This window comes from Panicum virgatum, chromosome 9N (assembly GCF_016808335.1).
Source record: "Panicum virgatum strain AP13 chromosome 9N, P.virgatum_v5, whole genome shotgun sequence".
Classification (NCBI taxonomy): domain Eukaryota; kingdom Viridiplantae; phylum Streptophyta; class Magnoliopsida; order Poales; family Poaceae; genus Panicum; species Panicum virgatum.
The window spans coordinates 54,054,842-54,075,105 of NC_053153.1; the positions used below are offsets into that span (position 1 = coordinate 54,054,842).

Sequence of the window (20,264 nt, forward strand, 5' to 3'; positions counted from 1 at the left end):
TTCTGGCTCCGCCACTGCTCGCCACCACGGCCGCCGGGGAGGAGCGGGGGACGCGGAGGGAGCAGGAAGCTAGAGGGGGGCAGGGGAGAGAGAGAGGGAACGGCGAGGGAGCAGGGAATCAGAGAGATGGAAAGAGAGGAGGGGAGAGGTGGGAGAGATAAGTGGGTCCCACTCGTCATTGGGTCTAGAAGGTGTGGGTAGAATAGATTTGAGTAAGAAATATAGGTGACTAGGATATAGAAGATGAGATATAGAGTATGACGAGTGCGGGAGAAGTGGGAATAGAGAAGAGAATCTCGATGACTAGGCAAGAATATTCCTTTTAGAGGAGAAAAATAGAGGTGCACCGGTGTGGACAGCCTCATGTGTTTCCTCTGTTTCAATGTTTGCTAGCTACTTGTATGACTTTCCATTCCTTGGAGATGACAGCACTATCACTGTGGATGACAACCGCATCGATCCACTATACAAGCATGTTTTCCCACCGGAAGTGGCTCCTCAACTGTCCTTCATTGGATTTCCATGGAACAGTTTTGCTGCGAACTGCTGCTTGTCAGTTCAGAACTAAGAACTTCATATGCACTTGTATGTTGCAACTTGCCTAGCGATCCTAAGATATAAAACCTTCAACCTCTGTTCCATCCAGGTTATTCCTTTTCCACTGTTTGAACTCCAAAGTAAGTGGGTCGCTTGAGTTCTATCGGGGAGGATTGTGCTTCCATCCAAAGAAGAAATGATGGAAGATGTGAAATGATGGAAGATGTGAAAGCTTGCTACTCGAAACTAGAAGCACGTGGATGGCCTAAGAGATACACTCATAACTTATTCAAACTACCAGGTATCCTAGAGATGTCTGTCAATAATGAAATCTGGCGGTGATGGAAGCATTGATGAGCAGTTCTGATGCATAGGAAAAGAAAAAAACTTTGTGTCATGGCTTCTGTGCTGTGTCATATTGATATTCCTATGTTGATACATTTGAACCATGTCAACCTGCTGTCACACTTCTCATTTATGACTCTCCCCATTGCTGACGCAAAACTAGGGCCAACACACGGACGCGTCAGCAAAACTAGGGCCAACACACGGACGCACTAGATCGTGCAGCGAGCAGTGGCGCGCGTTGCAGTGCCACCGCACAGACCGGTCAAACCGGTCTCAAGGAGCGGTCAGACTGGTCATCGCCGGCGAGATCGGTGACGAAACCTTCGAACGCTAGCCCGGGAAGACCCATCGAGGCAGGCGCACACATGATTGTTCTAGGGTCGGCAGGCCACCTAGAACGTTCTCAATCGACATAGAGACGAAGGAGGAACAACACGTAGTAGATTGGAAAAGCTAGGGCAAAAGAAAATAAAAAGATAAAAGTTGTATTGATTGATCGATTGGATAACTTCAATCGGCCGTGACCCTTCATATTTATAGGGTGGGGTGGACTTATCTCGCAAAGAATCTTTTTACAGATCTAAATCTATAACAGTCCAAATTCTACTCGGATTCCAGGTAGACCGGTCTGACCGGCCGGCGTTTTGCCTGATCCGAAACAGGGCCGACCGGTCAGACCACTTACGGGCACCGGTCAGACCGGTCTAGCCTACCTTATGCCAATTTTGGTTGTCAATATATGTCCCCCTATTTTCTTTGTGATGCTAGCATGCCAAAAACAAGGCTCTGGACCAAAATTATCAGAAGGACGATGATAAACATGCATCGGCCATATTTTATTCTAATGGCGATAAATTCTATTGGCCGTATCTTGGTTCTCCTTCAAGCTGATGACGAAACCTTGCTTAGGCCTCCATACCTGCTTCATGGTCGCCGACCTTGCTGGTACAACCTCCGCTTGCTGTTCCATGGACTCTTTCTTGCGCATCCGCTGTAGCCTTCTCTTTTGGGTGTGAGACAAGCCTGAGGGACACCACCTCGATTGTAATACTGATTATCTTGCTTCATATCTTTCTCACCATCTTGGCTGCAATTAGGTTTGCTTTTGACCAGATTACCGCTAGCAACAATCGGTCTTTGAGAGGCACCATAACTTGGATATGTAGAGGAATATTGAATAAAGTATGGACGCATATCCATTCTATTATAATCCAAATGTGTGTAATAGTAAGGATACGACTAGAACCATAGAGCAACCAGCCCACCAAATGAATATGGCGCAGAAACATTATTGCCTTGTTGCAAATGAGAAGCTGATTGCTCACGATGCTTCGATGATGGATTTGTATCTTTAGCTTCATCTGGTCGCTTCTTCTGTTTCTGAGTAGCTTCTTTCTCCTCATACTTGGCCAAGAGTTCCTTGAAACGCGGCCTTTCCTTTTTGGCATTTCTAGAATTTTTTCAGACCCGTCCTTTTTTCGCTGCTCGTGCCCCCCCCCCCGAGCACTGAACCTCCAGAGGGACTGGTTAGACCGGTCACCAGACCGGTCTGTACAGACCTGGCACCCTTCTTCTGATCTTGCCCCCCGAGTGTTGAACTTTTTGATGAAGCTTCGAGGGATTTTTTTTTCTGTTAAGATCTTGGTTCACCAATGACCACATTCTTCCCCATTGTTGGTTCGGCTTTATTTGGCCGAATTAAAATCTTAGGATTGTGTAATTCAACAGTATGCACAAGGAAAGGATTGTTATCAATTTACATTTGCGGAACAATCAATCGTCCTTCATTAACGGACGATTGAATTTGCTTTCTAAACATGTTGCAATTATTGGTTGCATGAGAGAACGAATTATGCCATTTGCAATCAAGCGACGGAATAACATGCCGCTTTAATTCATCAAGCGGCGGAATAGCATGAGATAATTTGATGTATCCCAATTTGTTTAACTCATCAAATATGCGATCACATTTGGATACATCAAAAGTAAACTTAATATTATCTTGCCGATTTTTCTGAATCGGCTTGAGAGAACCGCAAGTGCAAGATTTATCATTAGAAGGCCAAATAAATTCAGCAGCATAAACATTATTGCCTTCATCGTCCGAACAATTTGATTCACAACCAAGAACATAAACAGGACGATTAGGCTTTTCATTGGACTTTTGCAAATTTCTAGCTTCTCTGGCTCATCTTTCATTAGCCATAGTCTTTTGCAGAACTTGACTAACATCTAGAAATTCTTGTCCATCTAACTTTTCTTTATGAAAATCAAGTAAACCAGCAAAAGCTAGATCAGCTAAATCTCTATCAGAAATTGTCAAACTATAGCATCCGTTTCTAATATCTCTAAATCTTCTAATGTATTCAGCAACACCTTCATGTATCTTTTGCTTAACCGATGTAAGATGTGACAATTTCAACTTAATTTCACCATTAAAGAAATAATCATGGAATTTTTGCTCTAAATCGGCCCATGTGCGAACTGAATTGGGTGGCAATGAAGTAAACCAAATAAATGCAGCACCCGATAGAGACAAAGGAAATAATCTCAATTTGTAAATATCACTAGTACTAGCTTCACCACATTATATAATAAATTGGCCGATATGCTCTAATGTAGTTCTACTATCATTACCAATGAATTTAACAAATTCAGGAATTTTAAAACCCTGTGGATATGCAACATGCTCATATTCTTCAGGGTATGGTTTTTTATATGATCGGCATCTTCCTTTTGGATCTATACCAAAAGTTTGTCTAAAGATTTTAATCACTTCATCTTTAATGCTGCCAGATCCAAAATCATCGGCCATAGGCCGATTTACAATAGGTGTGTCATGATGTTGAGCAAAGTTCGGCGGTGTAGAATGATGCAATGAACTTGTTGCTCCATACGGCACATTTGCATGAGGTGTTGAATTATAATTAATTCGGTTATGCTGGCTAGCCGAATTAATCACTAAAGCATTATTAGTTGGACTTTTGCAATTAGCCGAACCATCCATTGCCCTATCGGTATTAGATGTAGATGCATTGTTATCACTACCGATAGGCTTCATACCAAGATGGAATTCTATCCGGCTAAATCGATCATCAAATATACTATGAAATTTTGACCACTAAATTCAAACTTATTATTAACATGAGAAGAAACAACATCATCTATAGCATTAGCTATTTCTAAAGTAAGAGCAGGCTGTTCGTTCTCATCGAATTGTACCTCGAACTGTGAAGCATCGAAGACGGCATCCGGTGTGACCTTCCCTTGATGGTCGATGGAGAAGTGTGAGATGTACTGCTTCATGACTTCTTCCTCCAGCTTCCGGATCTCCTTCTCCTTCTCTTCTCTGATCTTCTTTTGGATGTCATCAAGAGCCTTCTGATGTTCGGCCGAAAGTTGCTGAACAGTCAACCTTTTGATGTTGGCGGCATCATCATCACTAGGTTTAAAAAATTTATCAGCCTTAGCAGCCGATTGATTCTATCCCCAACGGAGTCGCCAAAAAGTATGTTGGAGCAAAACTAGGGCCAACACACGGACGCACTAGATCGTGCAGCGAGCAGTGGCGCGCGTTGCAGCGCCGACGCACAGACCGGTCAGACCGGTCTCAAGGAGAGGTCAGACCGGTCGCCGCCGGCGAGATCAGTGACGAAACATTCGAACGTTAGCCCGGGAAGACCCGTCGGGGCAGGTGCACGCAGGATTGTTTTAGGGTCGGCAGGCCACCTAGAACGCCCTCAATCGACGTAGAGACGAAGGAGGAACAACAAGTAGTAGCTTGGAAAAGCTAGAGCAAGAGAAAAATAAAAGACAAAAGTTGTATTGATTGATCGATTGGATAACCTCAATCGGCCGTGACCCTTCATATTTATAGGGTGGGGTGGACTTATCCCACAAGGAATCATTTTACAGATCTAAATCTTTAAGAGTCCTAATCCAGTCGGTATTTTGCTCGATCGGAAACCGGGCCAACTGTTCAAACCGCTTACCGGCACCTGTTAGACCGGTCTAGCCTAGCTTATGCCAATTTTGATTGTCAACACCCATAGCAAAATGTTTTATTATAAAAAGGTGGAAACCATGTATGGTGTAAAGGTGCTTGTACACCTTGCTAGAATTGGTTATGTATCTGACTGATACTCCCTCCGTCCTGAAATGTAAGTCATCCTAGGAGTGTTTTACTGTGTCTAGATTCATAAAATGTTCAATGAATCTGGACATACAGTTTGTCTAGATTCAGAGAATGTTCAATGAATCTGGTAAAATGCCAGAATGACTTATATTTCAGAACAGAGGGAGTAAGCAGCTATGTTCTAGTTTCAATGGGAAAACATTTCTCCGAAATAGGAAAAACAAGTTTCTTTGGAGACATAAAGAAACGTTACTCCCCGCCTATTGTAAACTAAAACGTCATAAAGCCATCATGAGTTGTGCATGTTGTTTGGAGCTCATTTCCATCTATCCAGATGTCAAGATATGGTTTGGGGAAACATTTGACCTCGTGTACGTCTAATAAAAATATTTGCGCTCGTGTGCAGAAGTTGAACTGACAATTTGAAGCTAGAGTTCCCCCATTTCTTTATGTCAATCCCTATCCCCTCACTGGAGATCAACATTAAGAACTACTGGATACGCTGCTGTACTTTCTTACAAATTTCTTAAGACGGAATGGTAAAGAATTTTGTGCATGATGTTCCCTAAATGCACTAATGTCTAGCAAATCAGGTGTTGCACAAAAATTGGCTCATTAATCTAAATCATGACCCATATCATAAATAAGACCTCCCTCTTGCAAGAGTTTGTTAGTACTGGTGGCATCAAACAGTTCAGTTATCTGAAATTTTCAGTAGGCATGACTCTGTTCAGATGTTCTGCATGTAAAAGATTTCATAGGGATGCTTGATATGCCTAGCCTAAAAAATGTGGATGCAACTGATGAGTATAACACTTTCTAAAAAAAACTCGGTCGGGTGGGGAAAGACCGCCGCACTGGTATTAAGCTAAGAAGAAGCCTCGGTTTCCCCGACCGAGAAAATCCCCGAATCCCAACCCCGCCCTGACACTGGAAATCGTAACCTCTGGGAATTGCCTGGGCCATACACGGTCCTCAGGCCGACCTGGGCCGGCTCTTAACCAGTGCTTTGGCACACGGGACCGGCGAGAGGATTTTTTAACCACAGCCTGAAATTCGCTCCCACGGGGATTCGAACTCAGGACCTGTGGAGTGCTGCTCGAGTGTCTTAACCGCTAGGCTAAGCACCCTTTGGCGTATAACACTTTCTCTTCTCTTGTTATCCAGGCCACTACAGGTATCACCCTGAGGAATACCGAGCTGCTGTGTCTGAGCTACTCATGAAAGCATCGGCGCTTTACATGAGCAGAAGACAACTTAAGGGATATGAGGTGGGCACAACTGCACAAGTGAACACGGCGACATGCCTCCGTCCATCTCCAATCACCAAAGAACTGCTGCAACCTCTAGCGACAGGCTAAGACGGTCACCGATCGATCCAACCAATCAGTTCTTCCTACCCAGCTCCATGGAGTACCATGAAAGCAGTGAGAGGGACCGAAGCCAGAGCTATTCAACATGCCAAGTGTGGAGAGCTTGAGCCTGAATGGGGTGCTGGGGCAGGTGCTGTATGATGTATGCGTCCCAAAGAACGTGTAAGGCTGGGATCTCACTCAAGCCTTCTGCTTCAAGCCACATGCATACGGTTGCGCGTCGACATGGCAGCTTCAATCCGATGAAGTGCGTGCGGCGCTCGAGATTGTGAAAATTTTGACCGGAACATGTGAAAATTTTGACCGGAACATGTGGTGAACTTGAAATAGTCACCACCCATCGAGTATAATGCGAAATTAAATCTTGTACATTTGCCAATAACATAGTGTACTGTTGCTGAAGGGAAATATATTATACACGTTTATATATGATTTAGGCACTTATTTTCAATAAGGAAACACTTGGACTGGCGAAGAATTTAATTTTTTCTAATTATGAACGACTTTCCAGGAGAATGAACCACAAACAAGATTTAGGAGAACCGTGTAAAGAAGATTGAGTTTGAAAAAAATTCTGAGCAGAATCGTGTTAAGAAAGTTGAGCTCACCGTGTGTTTGCTCATGAAAAACATAACGAAAATTAGGATGCATAGAACCAAGAGAAAAAAGAAATGAGGCGGCTGCGCACAATTTGTTTGCTGATTTCGGAGGACCATAATGTACAGAAGTCAGTATCCATGGATACAGTTCATTCTGGGCAAAACATAAAAAGGGAATGTCCTAAAGTTTTGAATTGGAGATGTGCACAGCTGCAACGTTATTTGGAACCAAAAGGACCTAAAACAAGAAGGTCAGGGGCATATTTGTAAGTGGGAAGTCGCATTTGGGGACAGGAGCGCGAATAAGTGGCCCAAAAAGACAAGCTGAGGGCATATCTGCAAGGAAAAGATAGCACCCAGGGACTGCTATGTGAATGTGCAAAACAATTCGGACAAGGCTGTAATAGAGCACTACTCGCGAGGGTCTGAAAAGAATACGGCAGGGGCATCTTTGCAAGGGAAAACAGACGGCTAGGGGCCAGGGACCGACGCGCAAATTCTCAAAAAAAAATTGGACCGTTTCTCAATTTGTGCGTGTCATTCTTGCGCAAAAACCATACTCTTCTCTACATCATTCTAATTTTATCGGATGTTTCCGAAAAGACGTAGCAGACGCGGAGGCCCCAGTTTATAAGCTGGTCTGAGCAGAGCTAGCTCGGAAGTTTGGGACTAAACTCCGGAACCTGTTCGTTCCGCGCAAGCGCAACGCCTCCGCAGGCCGAGCGCAAGCCCCCGCGTGGTGGGCTGGATCATTCAGAGCGGCCCATCTTTGCAAGAGACGGATGGTGGGCTTTGGTGCCGAGGAAAGGAGCGGGCCCTTTACGTGGCGTGGCCCTTGACACATTCATTATCCTCTCCTACGGCACAGAAACAGCTGTTTATGGCAGCTCCGCAGGACAGTAGGAAGTCATAAGTCCCACCACCCCCTCTGCAGTATGTTTCACCAAGGGATAAAAAGCGCATGAAGAAGGCGACTGAGAAAGAAGTAACTCCTTCTCTGACCAAGAACAAGGCGGACTCCCTCGGGGAGGACCGCCAATCACAATGAGTTGCTTTAGTTGGAACTGTCGTGGCCTCGGCAACAGCACGACAGTTAAGGAGCTTCGTGATTTTGCGAAGAGTGTTGCCCCGTCCGTGCTTTGTGTTCTCGAAACTCAGGTACACAAAGCACGTGTTGAAGGTCTTAAAAATTCTTTGGGTTTTGATAATGCTTTTGCTATAAGCAGTAACGGCCGCAGTGGCGGCCTAGGAATTTTTTGGAACAATAATATAAAGATGGAATTTCTACCGTATTCGCAATATCATATTGATACTATTGTAACAGAAGTAGGGTGTGACCCATGGAGACTAACGTGCGTTTATGGTGAAGCTCAGACAAGTGAGAGGTTCAAAACTTGGGACATGCTAAAACATATAAAGTCATCGACAGGCCTTCCGTGGATATGCATCGGGGACTTTAATGAGGTGCTACATCGATCGGAGCATGTGGGCGTACAGGAGCGCATCTACGCCCAAATTGCAGGTTTCCGTGAGATGGTTGACGTCTGCGGCCTTTATGACCTGGGGTACGAAGGTCGCAGCTGGACATTCGAGAAGAGGGTGGCAGGTGGTTCTTACTGCCAAGTCCGTTTGGACAGAGCACTAGCTACACCAGAGTGGAATTCTCGTTTTCCAGATGCTGTGGTTCATCATTTGACGGCAGCTGCTTCGGACCACTCGCCAATCCTCATGAAATGGCGACCGGACAGGCGCCGCAAGGCAAGGGGAAAAAAGATGTTTAGATATGAAATTATGTGGGAATCACACAATGATTTTGCCCCATGGATGATTAATACTTGGCAGGAGGGAGGGAAAGCTAGTACGTTGCAGCTCCTGCAACGGAAACTGTCTGGTGTGACGGGAAGGCTTGACGAGTGGGGAAGGACAACCTTTGGTCATGTCCGACTTGAATTGAAACGCCTAAAAGAAGAACTGGAATTGTTGCAGGCTGACCCAGCTAGGACTGGACTGACACACAGAGAGATCAAAATTACTGACCGCATTGTTGAATTGAACCATAGGGAGGAAATTATGTGGCAACAGCGGTCGAGGATCCGATGGTTAGCAGCGGGTGACAAGAACACTCAGTTTTTCCACCTGAGAGCGAGCCAAAGAAGGAAGAAGCATATGATCAGGTGCCTCAAGAGGCCGGACGGGCAGGTAACTGAGCTGGCACAAGAGATGGGGGAGTTAACCTACGCTTTCTACAAGAACTTGTACACTGCAGAGGGTACGACAAATATGGATACTGTGTTGAACACGGTTCCAACCAAGGTAACTTCACAGATGAATGATCAGTTGCTAGCTCCTTTTGAGGAGAAGGAAGTCAAGGAGGCTTTGTTTCAAATGTTTCCTACGAAAGCACCAGGATCGGATGGACTTCCGGCACATTTTTTTCAGCGCCATTGGGATATCTGTGGAGGGGAGGTGACGGAGGTGGTGCTGAGGATGCTGAGGGGCCAGGATGATCTATCCTGTGTTAATGACACTTTAATAGTGCTAATCCCGAAGGTGGCTAATGCAGATGATCTGAGTCAATTCCGTCCGATCAGTCTATGTAATGTTATCTACAAAATTGCTTCAAAGGTGGTGGCCAACAGACTGAAGATGGTTTTGCCTATGATTATTGCTGAAGAGCAGTTGGCTTTTGTCCCAGGTCGGCTCATTACTGATAACGTGATCACGGCGTATGAGTGCTTGCACTTCATGAAGAAGAAGAGAGCGCACGAGTCTCGCTGTTGTGCTCTAAAGCTTGACATGAAAAAGGCCTATGATCGTGTGGATTGGGAATATCTACGTGCTATCATGATCCGCCTAGGATTCCATAGCCTATGGGTGAACATGGTAATGCGGCTTGTCTCTACTGTTTCTTTCTCAGTTTTATTAAATGGTGAACGACTTGACTCTTTTAATCCAACAAGAGGGATCCGTCAGGGAGATCCGATCTCGCCTTATTTGTTTCTCTTAGCAGCAGAGGGCCTTTCGTGCCTTATAAACTCAAGAATTCAATCATCAGCACTTAATGGTATTAAGGTGGCTCCATCAGCTCCGGTGGTCAGCCATCTGCTCTTCGCGGATGATAGCCTGCTGTTTTTTCAAGCAAATATTGCGAGTGCTCAGGAGATCATTGATGTGATGAATATTTATTGTCAAGCTTCGGGTCAGCAAATCAACATCGACAAGTCATCAATCCACTTTGCCAAGGGAGTTCCGAACAGCACTAGGGAGCAAATAAAAAATATTTTGGCTGTCCAAAACGAGTCTCTTAGCGAAAAATATTTGGGTATGCCCTCTGATGTTGGTGCCTCGACCAATGGGGCGTTTAAATACCTGAAGGACAGGGTGTGGAAGAGAGTACAAGGATGGATGGAACAATCTCTCTCAGCAGGAGGGAATGAAGTGTTAATCAAGGCAGTTGCACAAGCCATTCCAACGTACTCTATGTCTTGTTTCAAGTTACCACAAGGATTGTGTGAGCACTTAAATGGCATCATGTGTGGTTTTTGGTGGGGCAGTAAAGAGGGCAAAAGGAAGACATGTTGGGTGTCTTGGGATACTATGATCAAGCCCAAGAAGTGGGGAGGCCTGGGGTTCAGAGACATAGAACTCTTCAATCTGGCATTGCTTGCTCGTCAAGCCTGGAGGATTCTCCCGGCTTCCCTGAGTGCTCGCATCCTGCGAGCAGTTTATTACCCCGGAAGCGAGTTCCTGGAGGCGAGTCTAGGTGCTGCACCATCTCAGGTATGGCGTGCGATTTTGGAGGGGAAGGAAGTGTTGCACCAGGGTATCATTAGAAGGATTGGGACAGGCGAGTCAATGAATATTTGGAGCATGAATTGGCTACCAAAAGATGGTCACCTCAGGCCACTGGCCTGCCCACGGCCAAATCCACCACAAATGGTGAGTGAGTTATTGGACCATACATCGGCGTCATGGGATCGAGGGAAGCTTCAATATTTCTTTACGCCAATGGATGCGGATATCATCGGCTCTATTCCTTTGACCACTAGGAGGCTGGAGGATTTCTGGGCATGGCATTACGAGAAGACGGGCATTTTCTCGGTTCGTTCGGCCTACCGTATGCTGGTGCAAAATAGAGAAACAAATAGAGCTTGGCTAGAGGGTATCCCCAGCAGATCAGATGTACGGGCCGATGAAAAGGAATGGACCTCTCTATGGAAGATCAAGGTCCCTTCGAAGATCAGGGTCTTCCTATGGAGACTGGTGAAACATTCGATTCCGACGGGAAACATCCTCCATCGACGGAATATGGCACCAAAAGATGTTTGTCAAATATGTGGTGCACGTGATTCATGGAAGCACTCCCTACTTGAATGTAACATGGCCAAGTGCGTCTGGGCGCTAGAAAAGGAGGAGACAATGGAATATGTGTGCAACCTTCACGAGCAGAACGCAAAGGCCTGGCTAGTAGCAGCAAGTTCATCTTTACCGCAGGAGGAAACCATAAGAGTAATGGTAACACTATGGGCTATCTGGCACGCCAAGAGAAAGGCGATATATGAGAATTCCTTTCAGAGTCCGTTATCAACACGTTGCTTTGTGGACAGGTTCATATCTGATCTCTCTCTATCAGGGACACAACAGGAAGTAAAAGAGCGACCAGTACTCAGCTCTCCAAGATGGATCCCCCCTCCACAAGGGTTGATGAAAATTAATGTAGATGCTGCTCTATCAAAAAAAATAAAGTTTTCTCTTCTGTAGCAGCTGTTGCAAGAAATGGAGCGGGAGATTTTCTTGGAGCATCTTCAGTGGTTATAGAAGGTATTACTGATCCAGAAACTATGGAAATCTTGGCATGCAGGGAAGGTCTAGCTTTAGCAAATGATCTTTCCTTTCGCCGAGTCCAAATGGCCAGTGATTGCAGCAATGCAGTGAGAAGCTTGTCAGGCTCCACACTGGGGGCTTATGGCCATATCATAAAGGAGATCAGGGAGGGAGCGGCTTCTTTCCAAGAGATGGTCTTCGTCCATGAAAGGAGGGAAGCTAATCAAGACGCACACATTTTGGCAAGAAGTTCTCTGTATAACTCGTTAGGGAGGCATGTGTGGTTCTTCGATCCGCCGGATGGCGTTTGTAATTCGTACTTTGTTCCTAATTAATGGAAGCTTTAGTACCCCTAAAAAAAAACTAGTAGTGCACAATGAATGGCTAGCTTCCCGAACCGTCGTTCCTCCTGCTACAGTAAAGACCGGCGACTTCTAGGCGATTCATGGTCTCCTCCACCGAGGCACGCGCGGAGCGGCTCCGCCGGCGGCGTGCCGCCACGCAGGGCGAGCTCGGCCGGGGGGAGTGCCCCTCGCGGAGTGAGCCCAGCGGCGGATCGCGTTTCCTGCGGGAGCTGCACGGCGATGCGGCTTCTACCCATCGTGGGTGTTGGCCGGCGCGGCGTGGCTCCTGTAAGAGTTGGCCAGCGGCGGAGACTACCTCTACGTCGTGGACCTCTGGTGAGAGGATTGTTCATACATATAGATGTAGTTTGTTTGGTTTGATTAGGTTAGGGTTAGTTTTCCTCCGTAGCTATGTTCCAGATGCGGAGTCCAACTCCATTCCTTCCTCCGCGGCGATGACGTCGGCTTCAGCTCGGTCTCTGGAGACAGTGACCTCCGACGCTATTCCGTTCGCCGTTTGGAAGAGGGGCATCATCTTTTGGTCCCTCCATGATTTTCCTGGTGGCGTCTGTGTCGATGATGGTTGTGCCCACAATGTCTATCGAGTTGCCAGACTTGAAATCAACGACATGGTGGCTGCTGGAACCTGGAGGTTTGGAATACCCCTTGCGGGTTATGTCTACCAGCTTGAGAAATCGGGTTGGTTCTCTTTTCCCACCGTTTCTGGTTGTTTCCTTCCCACCGCTCGGGATGTCTCGTCGTCTGGTGCGCCGGGGTTGTTGTTGATTGAAGCGTCAGATCCCTTGCTATCCGGCGATGTGATGGCCTTTAGCCATCTTGGTCGGCTTGTTCGTTCAGCGTTCAAAAGGCATGTTGGTGTCTCCGATATGCTACTATGGTGCCACTGAAATTCTCTGATGTCCTTCGTCGGGAAGGTGGTCAGCTTCACAGGCGGCAGCTTCGACCGTCAGCGATGAGGACAACCGGGAGGAACTTGCAAGGACTAGATTATATTTTCTTTTACTTTCAGAGTTGTCTTTGTAAGTTATGGGATGTAAACTATCAGAAGTTTATATGAATATAATCCCAGTTTCTCAAAAATAAAAGTAGTGCACAATGAACAGGTAGTACAGTCAAACATAAAAAAAGGCACATCCAAACATAAAGGAAAAAAGTTATATCCACTAGAAAATATTTCGCCAAACAAATCACTAAAAAAACTAAAAGGCATATGCGTTCACTAAAAAATAGCTGATGATACATATATTCCTCTCAAGGGAAAATGGCAGTAAAATTCTGGTATAGTCACCACCACCACACCCTCTTTAGAAAAAAAAAAAGTGAATGTTTTTCTTAGAAAAATATAAAACCAGTGGGTGCAGCTCTCATGACTCTATGACCATGACATGATGCAACTACCTTAGCTTGATGTCGACAACGGTTGGAGTTGTCTGATTGTGATGTCCTGTGGCGACACAGCAGGCAATTGAGGGATTTGTGGCGTTCCTCCAACGGCCATGCAATTGAGGAGTTATTTTTTTTTAATGGGAGCACACGTTTCTTCTTCCACGTCATGTCTTAGTTTTTGGCTAGGGTCACTATCTGTAGCTCTTGTTTAGTTACTTTCAAAATTACAAAACTTTATAAGATTCCCTATTATATCGAATCTTTGAATGCATACATGAAGTATTAAATGTAACTAAACAAAATAACTAATTACACAGTTTGTCTGTAATTTGCGAGACGAATCTTTTGAGTCTAGTTAATTCATGGCGGGACAATAATTACCAAATACAAACGAAAATGCTACAGTGCTTTACATGTTCACTTTTATGCATCTAAACAATGCCGTAGTTTCTCCTGGCATTCTTCCAACAGCCAAAAGAGGCAGGTACGGCACGCTATGGCGAAAAGATCTGAACAGTTTTCAGTTCTGTTTGACCAAAGGTAGTACTTTTCTTGAGAAAAGTTGCGATGAAGAAAATGTAGCGTGATGTCATGCGAAATGTAGCTAGTTTCGTTAGCGGATAATAATTAGTAAAAAATGGAAAGCATTAAATCCTCCATAGAATAGTTTGTTGGTGTTATGTTTTTTTAATAATCTTCATATACACTTTATGTGATAGATAGATACAACATATTGTGCGAATATTTCCTTATAGCAAGAAAAGTTAAGGTACGTAAAAAGGTCAAAATCTCTTGAACAAATAAAGTGATTCGCGATTTCTAAGAATTGAGTTAGTCAAGTATACTACTTCACATATATGAAGAAGGTACGTATGGCAAATAGATGAGTGATGAAGTGAGGGAATATGCTCATAGAATGAGAGAGATGCCCGAATGATACCACGAAGAGCTCCATCTTGTACTTTGCCTAAAGCTGATCATGTGTTTCCTCTATTTCAATGTTTGCTAGCTACTTGTATGACTTTCCATTCCTTGGAGATGGCAGCACTATCACTGTGGATGACAACCGCATCGATCCACTATGCAAGCATGTTTTCCCACCGGAAGTGGCTCCTCAACTCCTTCATTGGATTGCCATGGAAGGTCAGTTTTGCTGCGAACTGCTGCTTGTCAGTTCAGAACTAAGAACTTCAGATGCACTTGTATGTTGCAAGTTGCCTAGCGATCGTAAGAAAAACCTTCGACCCCTGTTCCATCCAGGTTATTCCTTTTCCACTGTTTGAAATCCAAAGTTAGTGGGTCGCTAGAGTTCTATCGGGGCGGATCGTGCTTCCATCCAAAGAAGATATGATGGAAGTTGTGAAAGCTTGCTACTCGAAACTAGAAGCACGTTGATGGCCTAAAAGATACACTCATAACTTTTCAAACTACCAGATATCCTAGATATGTATGTCAATAATAAAATCTGGTGGTGAGGAAGCATTGATGAGCAGTTCTCCTACATAGGGAAAAAAAAGATTTGTGACATGGCTTCTGTACGGTTTCATATTGATATTCCTATGTTGATACATTTGAAATTTCCTTGATATCTTTGCTTTGTATGCAGTTTGAGTATGATGATTGGCTTGCTGAGCAATGCAGCCATCCACCAATTGAAGAATGGAGGAAGCAGATGAACACAATGGGATTAACATGGCAGTTCGTCCTGAGAGTTATCTCGATGAGTGGGATTAGCAGTTTAGCACCTCCATTGATCATTCGATGTATACACGAGACTGATCTTCATTGCCTTAAGAATCACAGAGCAAACAATTTTGCAAGTGAAAGTGTGGAGCGGGCATATGCGGTGAGTAAGATTTCCCTGGTGATATTACTTTCGGCATTAGCTAAAATAAAGAAAAAATGCACCAGCCGGGAATCGAACCCGGGTCTGTACCGTGGCAGGGTACTATTCTACCACTAGACCACTGGTGCTTCTGTGAAATCTTTTTTGTTAAAGGATTTCAAGTCCGGTGACAAAACGGCCTTCACCCTGCACAAAGATGGAAATACTTGTAGAATCATTTTCACTATTCTCATACCGTATATGCAATATATTTTTCCTGGTGCCGCAAGGTTCCATTTCATGGCCTCTAACGGGGATAATCGAGATATGAATTTTTACAAGAACGGTGGTCCACTTGGGTCCTCCACAATGTGAGGCTTGAGTGATGCTAGAAAAGAAGAGAGAGGATTCGAGTTTCACTCCACACGCTGTGGTCAACAATGCTAATTCCTAGTGATGCTCAGAAAACTTGGAGTGAGGCAAGAACAAGCTCCGGTGTGCATTTGCCCATTCAATAAAGAAGTATTTATTGCTTGCCTACTATCTCATCCTTTGTGTGCTGCCGCTTTGACGGAACGGTCAGAAGCAGAGTAACAATATTTTAAATTTATTTTTGACCATCCAACTATTGTTCGAGTTTGATTTTGACCAAGCAACTCCAAAATCGGGTATCCTTGACCATCCAACTCTCAAAACCGGTCAGATTTGGCCATCCTGGTGGTTTTGAGTGTGGTTTTGCTGACGTGAACGCCACATGGCAGTGGGGCTCACCTGTCAGCCCTCTCCCCCCCTCTCCCTTCTCTCCTCTCCCACCCCATCTCTCTCCACCCCGGCTCCCCATCCCACCCCTCCCCTGCTCCCGCTCCCGCTCGGCTCCTCGCGGCCACGGCGGGGCAGGGCCGCCGGTGCGCGCCACGGTGGGGCGCGACATGGAGGGGCTGGAGCTCGGGGAGGGGCGCAGTGCGGCCTGCTCCCTCCGCCGCCGCCGGCGGTGAGCGCAGCCCCCTCCTCTCGGGCCGCGCTGCGCCAGATCGAGGCCTGCTCGAGCTCCGCCCCCTCCTCCTCCCCACTCCCTGGTCGCGACCTTGGGCTCGGCCCTCCGCCCCCTCCCTCCTCCCGCACCCTCCCAAGGCGGCGGTGGCGGACAAGCTCGGGGCGCCCGGCCATGGCCGCGGCCGACCTCTGGGCGCGTGGCCATGGCGCCGGCGCGATCCCCGCGGAGCTCCCTCGCCGGCGGGGCGTGGGGCCATGGCGGCGGTCGGATTTGCGCAGGTCCGGCGGCGACGTGCTGAGCTCGGGCAGGAGTACGGCTCGGCGGCGTCGAGCTCGGTGGCAGAGCAGGAGCAGGAGCAGAGAGGGCGAGGAGAGAAGAAAGAGAGACAGGGGGGAGAGGAGGGCTGACAGGTGGGCCCCACCACCATGTGGTGTCCACGTCAGCGAAACCACACCAAAAACCACCAGGATGGCCAAATCTGACCGGTTTTGAGAGTTTGATGGTCAAGGATACCCGGTTTTGGAGTTGCATGGCCAAAATCAAACTTGGGCAATAGTTGGATGGCCAAAAATGGACTTTTTCCTTTATTCTTCCAGCGGGACCAGAGCTGTAGATAGCTTCGATGTTTGAAATTTTGCACACTACAGCTCTTGTGGCACCAGTGCCAATTTACTTGCTGTGGGGTCCAATTTTTCTAGGTATCACTAGTGCATTGTGGAGGGCCTTACGAACATAATTTTGCCTATTGAAAATGGCACTCATCTATCCAACACAAAAATGCAATTACATCGACCACTCTTTATAACAACAGCAATTGTACATTGATAAAAAACAGCAAATGTACACACACTTTTCCATCCTCAAAATTTTTGAAACATGAATAGATCAGTTGCTACACTTTCACAGCACCAAAATGTCCTGACACAACCGAAGATGATGTTCGCGGTTACCCTCAATCCCTGATCGTACATCTCAACGCTGTCGTCCTCCATCGCGTATGTCCTATCGGGCCGCCCTTCCACTACTAGAAAATGGGCCAAAGATACTACCCAAAAGTACCAGCTGCTTTTGCAGCCGGTACTCATGTCACACATCAGTACCGGCTGCAACAGCAGCTGGTACCTTTGGCCAGCTACGCTCAAAGGGAGGTCTTTTGGTATCGGGTTAAAGCACCACTCGGTACCAAAACTTGCGTATAGGCACCGGGTGGTGCCACCAACCGGTATCAAAAGCTTAAGAAAGAATAGGCACCGGACGGTGGCACCAACCGGTGCCTAATGCGCTGACAATGGCACTGGGTCTTGCGATGACCCAGTGCCGCCAGGGGCCCATAACAAAGGCACCAGTTGGTAATGTCAATCGGTGTCAATACCTAGTATTTGGCACCAGTTGTTCAACACCAACCGGTGTTCAACACCAACCGGTGCCTTTGTGCCGTCACTATAAATAACCCGCCCCTTCCCCCTCCAAACTGTCGTGAACTCACTGTTCATGGCAATTGATGGAGGGGATGCGAAATTTTTCAATTTTTTTAAAAGGTTAGTAATATTGTTTTCAATACTTTAGCAAATTAATTTTGTAGATGTAGTTAGCATTTGATTTAGTTTGTACACATGACAAATATTTGTAGATGTATTTTGGGCCCGATTTAGTTTTATGATTTTATATTATTGTTACATAAATTATTAGGCATAAGATAACTATTTATTTAGATGTAGTTAGAAATTGGGTTATTTTATTGTTATATTAGGCATAATATAACTATTTATAGTATATAATTTTGATGACACTCCAATTTGTTTCGTAATCAATCATTGATTTATTTAATTTATTATTTTTACTTCCAATATTGATTAATAAATGGTTTATGTTGACAATGTTTATAAATGAAATGTGAATCCAGATGAGTCGGCAATGGATGTACATGACGGACCAGCATTCAATGGAGTTCATTGATGGCGTGCTTGAATTCATAAAAGTTGCTGAGAAACACAAGTACGGTGGTTTTGTTCGTTGTCCATGCAAAAACTGCAAGAATGAGAAGGATTACTCATCATCAAGAACCATCCACAGTCACTTGTGCAGTAGTGGTTTCATGCCGAACTACTATGTTTGGATCAAGTATGGAGAAAGAGGAATTATGCTAGATAATAATAAAGAAGAAGATGATAGGATTCCTGACTTTACAGGCAATTACGGTGCCTTTTTTTTGACACTGCAATGGGCGAGCCTGAAGAAGATGCTGAAGGACACATTGTAGAAGATGATCTGAGTCAGATGTTGCGTGAAGCTGAGAAAGTTTGCGAAACAGAAAAGGAATCGACAGATCTGAAGCTTATGTTGGAGGACTACAGAACATTGTTGTACCCAAATTGCAAACAAGGCCAAAAGAAGTTGGGTACCACATTGAAATTGTTGCAATGGAAGGCATCAAATGGTTTGTCTGACAAGGGATTCGAAGAGTTGCTGAAACTTATAAAAAACTTACTCCCTGAGGGTAACACCTTGCCGGAGACAACATACGAGGCAAAAAAAGGTTGTTTGTCCTTTAGGATTAGAAGCATAGAAGATACATGCTTGTCCTAATGATTGCATCCTATATCGAGGTGAGTATGAAAATTTGGATTCATGCCCTGTATGCAACGCATGCCGGTATAAGATCCCTCGTGAGGATCCAGACGACGTTGAGGGGATGTGTGTCAAGAAGAGGGTGTCTGCCAAGGTGATGTGGTATTTCCCTCTAATACCACGTCTGAAACGTTTGTTCATGAACAAAATGAATGCTAAATTGATGCGATGGCACAAAGATGCGATGGCACAAAGAAGAACGTAAGCAAAACAATATGTTGAGACACCCCGCTGATGGGTCGCAGTGGAGAAAGGTGGACAGAACATTCCCGACATTTGCAAATGATGCGAAGAATATAAGATTCGGCTTAAGTACGGATGGCATGAATCCTTTCGGTGAGCAGAGCAGTGGCCATAGTACTTGGCCTGTGACGCTCTGTATATACAACCTTCCTCCTTGGTTGTGTATGAAGCGAAAATTCATTATGATGCCGGTGCTTATCCCCGGCCCGAAGCAACCTGGTAACGATATAGATGTGTATCTAAAACCACTGATTGATGATCTTCTATTGTTGTGGAAAGAGGAGGGTGTTCGTATATGGGATGCGTACGCAGAGGAACATTTTAACCTTCGTGCATTGCTTTTCGTAACCACCAACAATTGGCCAGCACTAAGCAATCTCTCTGGACATTCCAATAAGGGTTATAGGGCATGCACCTATTGTTTAGAAGAAACTGACAGCTCGTATCTGAAGCACTGATGGAAGATCATGTATATATGGGTCATCGTCAATTTCTTCCGATCAAACACCCTTTAAGGAGGAGGCATGCTCACTACGGTGGAAAGGCATATCATCGTACCAAACCTAGGCACCGTTGTGGAAAAATAGTGTTTAAAATGATCAAAGATATAAAAGTAGTATTCAGAAAAGGACCTGGCAGCAGATCAGTGTAGAGTAATGATGGATGTGCACCTATGTGGAAGAAGAAGAGCATTTTTTGGGAGTTACCTTATTAGGAAGTCATAGAGCTCCGCCACACAATTGATGTGATGCACCTAACAAAGAATCTTTGTGTGAAACTTCTAGGCTTCCTTGGTATCTATGGTAAGCCAAAGGATACACTGGAAGCATGGCAAGATCTTCAATGTATGAAACAACAGGCCGCCCTACATCCAGAAAAAGGGATAAATGACGTCATTATCTAGGTCCTGCGTGCTACACTCTTACTAAGGAAGAGAAGCAAAATATGTTTGACTGTTTAAACAGTATCAAGGTCCCATCAGGCTACTCTTCAAACATAAAGAGGCT

At 45.3% G+C, this 20,264-nt stretch overlaps 2 non-coding genes across 2 annotated transcripts; both read right to left on the reverse strand.

The window, feature by feature from the left end:
• Nucleotides 1–7,497: 7,497 nt before the first annotated feature.
• LOC120693613 lies at nt 7,498–7,597 on the reverse strand. Its single transcript, XR_005683072.1, has one exon. It is a non-coding gene; the product is annotated as a U6 spliceosomal RNA (small nuclear RNA).
• Nucleotides 7,598–15,470: 7,873 nt separating this feature from the next.
• On the reverse strand, nt 15,471–15,541 carry TRNAG-GCC. The gene has a single exon. It is a non-coding gene; the product is annotated as a tRNA-Gly (tRNA).
• Nucleotides 15,542–20,264: the final 4,723 nt, after the last annotated feature.